Below are 12,500 nucleotides of genomic sequence, written 5' to 3'. Positions count from 1 at the left end.
TCAGTCTTCTGGAGAAATGGATACACACTTCCTCAATATTCATAGTTGAAGCATAGATTTTCGAATTCAAATGAGAAATATTATCGCAGGTCTTTATTATGAGATATTGATAATTTACTTATAAAAAAACATGAAAAATCTCAGTGGAAAATATCTCTTCTATCCCCGAAGTTCACGAAAATATTACTGAATTCAGAATCTGGTATTAGGGCTGCCAGATGGCCACGTGAGTTGCCAATTTGACCAAAATTGGCCACGAGGAGAATCGTGTTTCTAGTATTATTTTTTTATTTATTCGTCTATTTTTAAACAATATTTATTTAATAGATATATATTTTAAAAAATAATAATGATGTTTTTCTAGTCCAGTAGATTTTCTTAATACCAAAACCGACGAGTTTTTAAGGAGGTCAAAGTGTATGTTGTTTTTGTCACATGAGTTCCATTTGACCACTTTTAAAGTCGAAATTAGCTACGAGGAACTTTGTCCATCCTGTCTGAAATGACCACCTACGGCTTCAAGACAAGTTGTATCTGTTTCTCCTGGAAGGGACGTACCTTTTCAGCGTCTTTTGAGGAGAATTGTTTTATTCCGCGTTTTTGTCTCGATCACGGCGACTTACCAAATCCAATTGGTGCTCGATTGACGAAAGTGTCGAGAGACTTGGATGGCAAACGGAGAACTTCAGAATTTTGTTCTATTTTTCTAATTGAGCATTTATACACCGCTTTATCCACTAAACGTTCTCAACGTGTTTTATAATATGAAGAAAGATTGCTGCGGCCAGTAATACCCGCTGGCATGAAGTTTCTCCCTTCAGAAGCCGCGGATTAATAGTCTGGGGCTGCATCTGTATCTCTACAGAAAAACTGATCTCGTTAGTTGGTCAGGAGACTTAGCTTTAGCTCACACGGTAATTCACAGGAAACTTCTCCTAAAGGTTGCAAGGGAAACTCGTAACACAAAAGTAGTTGCAATAATAAAATCCCTTATATCAAACCGTCGCTTTTTGTGGAAATGGATTGGAAAAAAAGCAGATTGAGATCACAAAAGAATGGACTCCCTCGAGGATCGATACCTGCACCTATCCTTTTCAATATTTATACCAACGACCAACCTGAATTCGACAACATCCGGAGGTTTCTATAAGCTGATGATCTGTGTCTTGCATCCCGGACCTCTGGCTTCAAGACAATTGAGGAGAGACGAACAGACGCCCTGAAGAGCTTGCGTTATGCTTATAATGAAGCAGTATGAAGAACTGAATGTTATATAACAAGACAACACCCGGCGCACTTTTCAACAATCTATTGCAGTGTTTTATAGGAGTCTAGTTCCGAGGATCTCCTTAGCCAATCGCGTCTACCAAGCTTTCGCCAGTCGAGAATCTATGGCACTTTGACGCCGTGTTGAAGATAGAAACGTGGAAACTATTGAAAATATATCTGTGATGTTGGTCGATGAATGGAGTAAAATAACATCTGTTCCAGAATACAACTCGTTATAGAGGTCGAATTCGGGCATACCCGCTAATGCAGTCAGGCTATGTTGTGCGTAAAGCTTGATTTTTAAAAACGGCATTTTTTGTTTTCTTCTTTTCTCTAGACAAATGTTGATTTCAATTCGGCGATTCGCGGATGACTTACGAAAAGCCTTCAAAGCGTTGCTGAGAGCTGTACTTGAGGTCCTTAATGTACTTAGTCAGGTATTTCGGTGGTTGGCGAGCATCGTGGATGTGTGTAACGCGAACATGGGCGCCCCTTATGAGAAGTGCAAAAAGGTATGCTCGGACTTTTCTTCTCAATTCTTTTCCATTGTGTCGTAAAGAAGATGCGTATTTGAAAAATGTTTGTTGAAACGAAAACAAAAAAGAATCTGTCCAAAGCAGATTATGTGAGTTACATATCTTGTTTGTGAATAGAGTTGTATTTCATTCCAAAGCAAAGAAAAACATGTGAACCACGGCCTCAAACTGGTATTGTGACGGATTTTACCAAATGTCGAAAGGTTTATTAAAATTAAAATGATAAGAAAGATTAGACTTTTGCTTATCGCCTTTTACAAAACTATATCTTTTCTCCTTCATAAAACAAATAAACTCAATCCAAGTCTAATGTTTTGGGCGACAAATTCAATTGTCAGCGTCTAACTCAACATCGACGTAATACTGGCTTGAGACGATGGGTCATATATCATTTCATTTGTCCTGTTCGCATCGTATTCATATTCACATTGTAAACATTGCCTTTTCTTAACTTGCTACCATCATCAGCACCGCAATGTTGTTGATTTTTTTTCTCAATATCCTTATAATTCCACCTTGAATTTCCATCTCTGACACTGAAATATTCACCATTTGTGACCAATCGCCCAAAAACGGTTTTATGTAGGGGTGATAAAGACACTTAAAATTCAATCATTTGAAACTTTGCTTACACCAGTTGGGTTAATTAAAAGTGGGGGGAGGGGGGGGGGGGTTCTTTAAAATTCTCATAGTTCTTAATTAATTTTTTTCATCTAATTTATTACAACATAATGCAAAATTGACGAGGATGTTCCATTTTATTTGTCAAAAAATTTTGTCAAACACTAAAACAATACTTTCCAATCCCCCACCCTACCCCATTCCTTTTTTTTTCCTTTGCTTGCCTTGACAGGTATTCGAAGACGGTTACGACAAGTGTTCCGATGCTTTAGGGGTATTCTACTTTGTGTGTAAGGTCGTATCTCTTGTGGGCAAGGTGTGTTATATTGCTAGGATTGGAGAGCTACTTTGCATCATTGCAGGGGCTGTTAAAGACCTGGTTCTAGAGGAGGTGAGATCTAACAACTAGGACTGAAAAGGTGTTTATAAAACTATGTCAAACGAAGCATTAAGAAGAAGACGAGAAAAAAAATCACCCAGTCGTGGTGTATTTTTTTAATGATGTATTTTCCTTGTATTTTGCTTTTTGCTTTGTGTCTGACACTGTTTCATATACGCCTTTTCATATATAACCATTTTATTACAATAATCTCATCAATTCTGATAACCTGGTTTCGTTTGTCTTTTTTTTTTTTTTTTTTTTGGATCGTCTGTTATGTTTCTGCCGAAATAGAAGTTTGACGACATGGCCTTGAGAAAAATAGGTAAGGGAAGTCGTGACGTCACACCTTACTCCTTTCGGGTTCAAAACTCAATGCAAGTGTGTAACCAGTCCTCCAGTTAACGACATATTGAATCAAAAGGTAGCATAACTCTATTTAAGTAAGTAGCAGGATGTATAGGCAGATTATTGTGATTGCGGGGCGTAAAAGAGCGAGGATGGATAGTCTTTATTGACGACCAGCATTTATTTAGGCTAGAAAAAGATCGGAAGGATCGGAATCAAATCACCAATTCTTCTTCAAACTGTAAAGAAATTGAAACTTAACTATTTTGGCCACACGACTCGCCACGAACCATTAGAAAAGCACATTCTGCAGACAAGGGTAGACGGCAAGAGAGGAAGAGGTAGACCAACAAGAAGCTGGGAACAAGATATATGTGAATGGCTGGGAATGACAACAACTCAAGCAAGTAGACTGGCGGAAAACCGTAATCTGTTTCGCAAGAAAGTTCGGGAAGCAACGTCCTACGCAGGATCAGCTGACTAGAAGAGAGAGAGAGAAAAAAAGATACCACCCCTCTGAAACCAAAAGATCAGTTGCACAATATATGTATCCAGTCCTCCGGAAGACTGGTTTTACACTCCAATTAGATTGGAACCAGTATTATAATGTCACACTGTTATTCCCTATTCAATGGGGTCAAAACTTTTTTTTTTCTTTCAGTGCTGATACGAATAGTTCTTGAATACCTACTTCCATCTTTTACATAGAATAATTAGGGTTTATGGTGACGTGCACTTATTTGCAGGTCTGGTAACCCAAATGGTTATGGGTTCGTGACAATAAAAGTTGTACCGGAAAGTAAGAGAAGGGAGTAAGAGTCGTTCCCCTTGTTATTTCTTTCGATTCAGCAAACCAATCAGAGTTCCCTAATAGTCAAAATACTCCAAAGCCAGAGTAATCTCGAAAAAGATCGAGATGACCCAGGTGTCAGTCACAATGCAACTCGGAAAGTGATAAATAGACGCTTTGTATTTATACATTTTCATGCATGCCACATCTGTAAACGAATTTCCATTTTTTTTGGATGAATAAAGTATATCTTATCTTATCTTATCTTAAATTCTCCGGGTGTATGCGCATTTTCCACTCGGCCATCTCATGATATCTCAAGGCCTACATTCTGACACGGAATTCACAAAGTACTAGGGTTTTGGAACCAAAATGGAAAGAATGCAGTACTAAAATGATGATGCGGTGGTAGTGGTGGTGGTGGTGGTGGTGGTGGTGGTGATGATGATGATGATGATGGTGATGGTAATGATGATGATGATTATGGTGATGATGATGATGATTGATGATGATGATGATGATGATGATGATGATGATGATGATGATGATGATGATTGATGATGATAATGATGATGATGATGATGATGATGATGATGATGATGATGATGATGATGATGATGATGATGACGAATGTGGTGATGACGACAACCATGACAAATTTACTCTGTTGATCTTTTTAATAGTAGTTAAAAATGAAGTCAATAAAAAACCGAATAAAATATTATCGAAAATGAATTCGATGGCCATGGCATTAACAGACACTGTGAAACACCACTAGTGCCATAGAATTTATATTATCTACTGGCTAACATCAACATGTCTCGCCGATCTTGTTTTGTAGACAAGAAATACGACAGTCTTTTCTAATCACAGGCGATTTGTCCAACATGAATATTTTATTTGTAACGTCTGTCTCCTGTTACTTAGACGTTATTTTTGTATTGACTGTAGTCTTGTCATATTATTTCTGCCTTGCTTTATCTTTTTTCTCCCGGGTCATGCTAAGTTTCAGTCTGGTCATATTATTACTCACAAGTAATTCTAAGTAGTTGAGATAAGACATGAAGCAGTGAATTATATCTGTCGGGGAATATTGGATGTGGATGAAGAGGACTTGGTTGTGATTAGTAGTAGTGGAGAAATATGATTGGTGATGGTGTCGGTGGTGATGGTGGTGGTGGTGGTGGTTTGTGGTGTGGTGATGATGATGATGATAATGATGATGATAATAATAATAATAATAATAATGATAATAATAATAATAATATTAATGATAATAATGATGATGATGATGATGATGATGATGATGATGATGATGATGATGATGATGATGATGATGATGATGACGATGATAATAATAATGATAATAATAATAATATTAATAATAATAATAATAATAATAATAATAATAATAATAATAATAATGATGATGATGATGATGATGATATAATAATAATAATAATAATAATAATAATATAATATTCATGATAATGATAATAATATAAATGTTAATAATAATAATGATAATAATAATAATAATAATAATAATAATAATAATAATAATAATAATAATAATAATAATAATAATAATAATAATGATGATGATGATGATGAATTTGGTTAGATCTCTCTTTTTCCAACTAAAAAAGATTGCTTCCATTAGACGGTTCATATCTGAGGATGTGACCAAGCACCTGGTTGTGTCCCTCGTACTATCGAAATTGGATTATTGTAATGCTCTGTTGTTTGGCGTTTCGCAATACAATCTGAAACGTCTTCAGATTGTCCAAAACAGCGCTGCCAGACTAGTATTTATGAAGCGTAGGTGCGACTCTGCCGGACCTCTACTTCATGACCTGCATTAGCTGCCTGTTGAGAAAAGAATTAAATTCAAAGCTTGTGTTTTAGTGTATCGTTGTCTTGAAGGTACTGCCCCTTCCTACCTTTCAGAACTAATTGAAAGATATTCAAAACCCCGCCCCTTACGTTCGGCCAGTGATTCCACAAAACTAGTTGTCCCTCGAATTCGGAAAAATGCTGGAATGAGATCCTTTTCTCATTTCGGACCCTCTATTTGGAACGCCTTACCGCAGAGCATTCGTGAAAAAGAATCTTTGTCTATTTTTAAACGTTCGCTTAAAACATATTTGTTTCGATTTTAGTAGATGGTATGAGAAGCAAGATAGGTTTGGTTTGTGTTGTGTGTTGTGTTGTGTGTGTGTATGTGTGTGTGTGTGTGCTTGTGTGTGTGAATGAGTATGTTTCAGCCAAAGTAATTTGTAATTTAAGCGCTTAGAGTCTGGTGTCTCGGAGTTAAAGCGCTATATAAGTTTTCAGCATTATTATTATTATTATGATGATGATGATGATGATGATGATGATGATGATGATGATGATGATGATGATACTGTTGACGAAAAGGTAAATCTAGACCTTCCATTTATGGATCTCAGTAATTTGATCTAATCTAATCCCCCTGGCTGTAATGCTGTCGTGAATCTCACACTAAGGTATATTATTTGAAATAAAGGACAACGCATTTGATGTGATGTCCTTGATACGCGGACGATGACGGCAGCGATAATAACAGTGATGACTCTCCAGACTAGTGATAAATGATGATTTTGCAAAGAATTTTATGAAGCCGGAAAAGACAATCGGGAATTTTATTTATTTTTAATCTGTTAGTCTATATTTTAGAGTTGTGATTTCACCTTCTTTGAAATTAGATATTGTTTTGAAGACATTGCAACGAGGGATAGGTTTGTTTTCTTTGTATACAATATCAAACAAACAAACACACCAGAAGGGAATCGCAATTCCAGTCTCTCATGCCAGGTTTTATTTATTGATTCGATATTTTTAGCGTTGTAATTTCAATTTCTTTGAAATGAAATATTATTTTGAAGACATTAAGTAAAAGTAGAGATATATTGTGTTCTATGATTACAATGTTAACCAAACACACCAGAAAAGAGCAGTTCCTTTTACGCCAACGTATTTTCTAGTCTTCTTAACAAAATGTCATGGTCAATGGTGTCAAAAGCAGCTGAAAGATCTAAAAGGCATAATGCATTGATATTGTTATCATCGGCATTGCATAACAAGTCATGAAAGATTTTAAGAAGCGCCGTTTCAGTACTGTGTTGCTGTTTGTACGCTGACTGAAATGGTTGTTTCAAATAATGTTGCAATACTATTATCATATTTTGTTGTTGTTGTTAAACTGAATTCGTATCACTTTTCCATCAACCTTGTCTTACTGTAATATGTTTTGTTTTACCTTACCTTACCGGAGTTCCGTCTCCCTACAAAGGTTGAATGTCATGGAACGCCATTCTTCACGCTCAAGGGTCATTACCGAGCAGTCGATTATCTTTTTGCCAGTTGTTGCCTCCACATTTCTTATCCAGGACTTCCTTGGTTTGGCCCATGCCTTTCTGCCAGCTACTTTTCCTTCTAGCACTGATTTTTGGATGGTGTTGTGTCTCCGAATGTGTCCACAATAAGTCAGTTTTCTCATTTTAACTTCCGCCAACAGTTTTCTGGACCTTTGGCCTGCATCATTAAGAACCAGAATGTTTCATTTCTTTCTGGTCCATGATACCTTCAGAATTCTTGTTTTATATCACTGTAAAGCGCTTCGAGCCTGTGACAATCAGAAGGGAATCGAAATTCCAGTCCCTCATGCCATGTTTTATTGGTTGATTCCAGCCCATGAAAACTTCAAAACAATAAAACAATATGAGCTGCACAAATAGGCAACATTCGCTTTGGATGTTATTTAAATTTTAGACAGGATAAATCATCGTGATAATATCCCCTTTTCAACATTAGATGGGGGCACGGTGATTTTATTCTTAATTTTACATTTATAAGTGAATAATAAGATAAGATAAGATAAGATATACTTTATTGATCCTGAATGGAAATTATCATAATGTTACACATCAATCATCGTTATATTCGCACAGATTTAACACTGTCAATGAACTAATTGATGAAAATACGAAGCTAATTAAAAGCAAAATAAACATCAAATATAATTAAATAAAATATTCATTTACAAGCAATGCTATAAAAATCGGACATGAAAGTAGAATAGAGTTGTAATAATGGATTTGTAATGTAACTAGAATTTTGAAAATAGATTTAATACTAATCACAATCTGCAAGAAGCTGTGGATTGTAGGAACTATTAAACAAAAATAATATAATAGTTTCAACAACAACAAAAAAATCAACACAATAAGTACACAACACGAAACATCTCGCGATGAAAATTCCTCTTCATCCAACAAAGACATTTTATGTTGTAATACCACATAAAATACAGATAGACGAGCGAGACGGTCGCTGCGCGTCCACTCAGGATAAAAGATGGCGGAAAGTCTTCCTGATTGGACGCGGTTAGACTTTCTCATTGGTCTATCTAGATTTTATGTGAAGCATTGGCTATTTCGTTGGCTGAAGAAGGATTTTGAAATAAATTTATACATTTCAATGTATCTTTTACAAAAAAAAATTATTCCATATTATTTTTTTACGATGTGTAAGAAGTATAAATGTGGTCATTTAAATATTCATATATCAACAACGCCAACGTAAAATACAGACAAAAGTTGTTTTTTTTTAATAATGAAAGTTAAGGGTCTTGTCAGCGACAGCTTTCTTTGCATGTGTGCGTGTGTGTGTATGTGTGTGTGTGTGCGTGTGTGTGTGTGTTATTGTTATTGTCTTTCAGCTTTTTTGTTTGTTTGTTATTCTTTGTCTGGTACTGCCTTATACAACTTACTCCAGATTATTGTATATTATTATAAGTAATTTTGCCACTTGAAAATATTACAGGTTGGCCCTCCCATCTTAGGTCGTATTGGTGACGTGAGAGAGATGTTTTCTTTCAACGTTAGTGTCAACTACCACTACCATTATAACATGAACCAGTCACAATCCTACAGGTCAGTACCCCCCCCCCCCCCCCCCCTTCCACACCTTTTAACCCATAAACTTACCAGTGTCTTCATTGGAAACCATCCCTCCCCCCCCCCACTCCCCCACCACCACCACCACCATCATCATCATCACCATCATCGTCATTTTTGTCTTCCCCGGAGCCTTACTTACTACTAAAACTGCAATACACAGAAAACAGTTTTGAAAAGGAGAGATTACGGATATCAGCTAAGCGTTTTTAATTTAAACACAAAACATTTGTTTTTTGAAGTTCTTTGGCAAATAAAGATTGGGTTTGACATTTTATTGACAACCATTAAATCTTTTTTATCAATTTAGTAAACAAACAAACAAACAATAACAGCACAAACTTTACAAGGCGTAATTTTCAAGGTCTGCTTAATAAGAGAAATCGGCCTGTTTGACTAGGGGGACAACAACTTACTCCAGATTATTGTATATTATTATAAGTAATTTTGCCACTTGAAAATATAACAGGTTGGCCCTCCCATCTTAGGTCGTATTGGTGACGTGAGAGAGATGTTTTCTTTCAACGTTAGTGTCAACTACCACTACCATTATAACATGAACCAGTCACAGTCCTACAGGTTACTTTTATAATTTATATTTTAAATGGTCATTTATTTTTATAGGGAGACCAAAATTAGGACTCCCCACTCCAAAATCGTGGTCAACCTTTCCTAAAGAATCCAATTGAGCTTGTCGACCAAAATCATGGTCTCCCTAGAAAGCTAGTCAGTTTGGCTAAAGGTAAAGTTAAAGAATCCTTGGTTGTGATCTCCCTTGTCAAATAGGCTGGTTTTTTCCGTGGTCTCCCTAGATATCTCCGTAGTTTTTTGACGTATTATTAATGTTTGCTTTCTTTCTTCAAAGGGTTTTTGGTTGTTTTTAAGGGTTTTACAGCGTTTTACCTAAATTGCCATTTTGTTTACAAAAACTATATTATAATAAGCTCACAAATTTTACCTTCAATACAAAAGAGTGTAGGGAAAGGTGTAGTTTTTCCTCTTTATGGTCGTACAACAAATAGTCACTTCATACCATTTTATTATTATACTTACTTACCGATACTTAGAGAAGATTCCCAGCAAAGGTTATTACATAGATCTTCTTTGCTGGACTCCGGTTGTTCTTTATCAGGACATGTGCTCATGCGTCCAGTGTTAATTTTCTTTTGCCTGTAGTCATATAGTTATTTCTTATTCCTTCCCTATTTGTCATCTATTTCTAAACAAATCCAAACGATTTCATCAGGCAAACTATTCCACAGACGAACAACTCCTGTATTAAAATTATACTTCCTAATATCTATCTTTGTCCTTCGAGGACAAATTTTCCTACAGTTCCCCCTTGTATCATATCAGGTAGATTTTCAGACCATATTTTCACAAAACTTCTAGCCTCCCTGTCATAAGTCCCACTTAATATTTTGTATACTTCTATCATATCACTCCGAACTCTCTTGTAACGCAGCGCTGGTAATTTCAGTTTCCGTGATCTCTTTTCATAGGACAAAAGCTTCATAACAGTAATGTTTTTCATCGCTTTTCTCTCTACTCCCTCTATCATTTCAATGTTTTTAATCTTGTACAGTAACCAGACAGGGCTGGTCTTTAGTCCAGATAAGTTCTCAGTAATGATTTTTAAAGTGGTACGAGCGTGTCTACATTGAAGTGGAAGAATAAACGCCCGATTAAGTCAAACATAGACGTTATTTTCTTCACTTTTTCACTGATATTTATATCAAAGCTCACATTATTTTCTATTGTCATACTACTGTCTTTATCATGATCCACTTTTTCAAGCTGCATCCTTATCTATAAAATAATTGAAATCTGGGTCCGGGTTTTACTTCCCAATATGCACGACCAGGTTATAAAACGGGCAATTTCAATCCAGAACAAAGACACAGAGCAACATGGAAAGGAAAACAGATAATATGGAGGATAGGAGACAGTAGGCGACTTCAATTGGATTCAGTAGTCTGATGTCACGCCGCCCGGCAACGGCGGCCATCTTGGTTCTAAACACAGAAAATCATTACTTTTTATTCTTCATGCTGGCTAGAACTTTTCATATGCCTTGTGATCAGAATGTGTAAAAGTCAAAACATGATCAAATTTATGGGGTTTTTTTTCCCTCTGGAAACGCTTTTATGCTCACCGGAGAAATATTTCATACGGGCGTCCGCCATTGTTCCGATAGTTTAGAGCCAGTGTTACTAAGTCATTAGGAAGGAAGTGACGTTACGACTGTTGAAGAGTATTCCAACCAAAAAGATGTGTATGATACAGCAAAATAAATGAATAAAAAGATAAATAAATGAATGAATAAAATGGTTGGGTCTTTGCGGCTCGTGGTCGCGCCGTGATGGACAGATCATGAAACTATAATGTTATTGCTGGATTATTCTGCAATAACATAACAAAACGTCTTTTAGATTTAGGCGAGAAAACCGTTGCGTCTTGACCTCAGTGTAATCGATTAAAATTAAAACGTGTCAATCTTTTTAAAGCTCCAAGTAGAATCCTTATAAAACCGTGGACTTCAAAGAAGTCTCGGGTTATATCAGTTTTGACTTGCTGTGTGCCATTTTAATAGGTAAATATATGAAGCAATACATTTTCTTGCCAAAATTTTAAAACGGCGTTTTTTTTTTTTGTTGTTGTTGTGTGTGTTCAGCAGATTATCCCTTTGACATTTTCCAATATCAACAATATCATTAAATAGGCTAATCGTAGCAAATCGCATCTGGCATCGAATTCGTTTAATCATTAATTGTAAAGGAAACGTTTCAGTTATGGTCATTCAAAGCCTTTGAGGTATACAATTAAAGATAGAATAGGACTGACAGGAATTTGTTTCGTCGCTCATCTCTGTTCTGTTTTGGACGGACGATGTACATTGTCGTACTCTCTCTTCTCTCACACACACACACACACACACATACACACACACAAACACAAACACACCCACACGCATACATATACACATTTTTATCATCTTCGCCATAAACTTAAATCTCCAAATATGGACCAAATAAGATGATCCCAAGATGGTCAAAAAGTTTCAAAGCTGGGAATTCTTGGAGGCATCAAGATTGAAACTTCTAGACAACTGGCGCGAGGTGGGGTGGTGAGAGGGAGAGAGAGAGAGAGAGAGAGAGAGAGAGAGAGAGAGAGAGAGAGAGAGAGAGAGAGAGAGAGAGAGAGAGAAAATATATATATATATATATATATATATATATATATATATATATATATATATATATATATGGAATCTTGATTTTTAACGTAAAACTTTGTGACCAAAATTATTAAGACTAGCACGTGTAAAAAGGATGTCAGTATCCATTGGTATAGCTGAAGCCCGTTATATTTCAGACAGTTACCTGTGATCAAATCGATCTTAAAAGACTGGTTTTAAATGTCTGCAACTTTCAAATGCTTACACAAATTCAATAAATCATATACCAAGAGAAAACTGCTGTTGTCTAGTTCCCAACTATGCATATGTCATTGTATTTGTCAAACCAGTATTTAACTAATTTAACGGAATATAACTCTCTAGTTTCTTTTGTAAA

The 12,500-nt window shown here is 36.0% G+C and overlaps 1 pseudogene across 1 annotated transcript in view; it reads left to right on the top strand.

Annotated features, from left to right (window-relative positions):
• Nucleotides 1-12,500, top strand: part of LOC144964112 (DC-STAMP domain-containing protein 2-like) — a 51,111-nt pseudogene that overhangs the window by 5,884 nt on the left and 32,727 nt on the right. Inside the window, exons 3-5 of the transcript XR_013643748.1 lie at nucleotides 1,607-1,781; nucleotides 2,659-2,817; nucleotides 8,792-8,901. The product of XR_013643748.1 is annotated as a DC-STAMP domain-containing protein 2-like (transcript). The remainder of the gene's footprint in view (nucleotides 1-1,606; nucleotides 1,782-2,658; nucleotides 2,818-8,791; nucleotides 8,902-12,500) is intronic.

The sequence above is a fragment of the Berghia stephanieae genome, chromosome 2 (assembly GCF_034508935.2).
Source record: "Berghia stephanieae isolate SIO BIC M18660-M18661 chromosome 2, UCSD_Bste_1.3, whole genome shotgun sequence".
NCBI lineage: Eukaryota > Metazoa > Mollusca > Gastropoda > Nudibranchia > Aeolidiidae > Berghia > Berghia stephanieae.
This window is presented reverse-complemented; position numbering and strand designations above follow the sequence as displayed.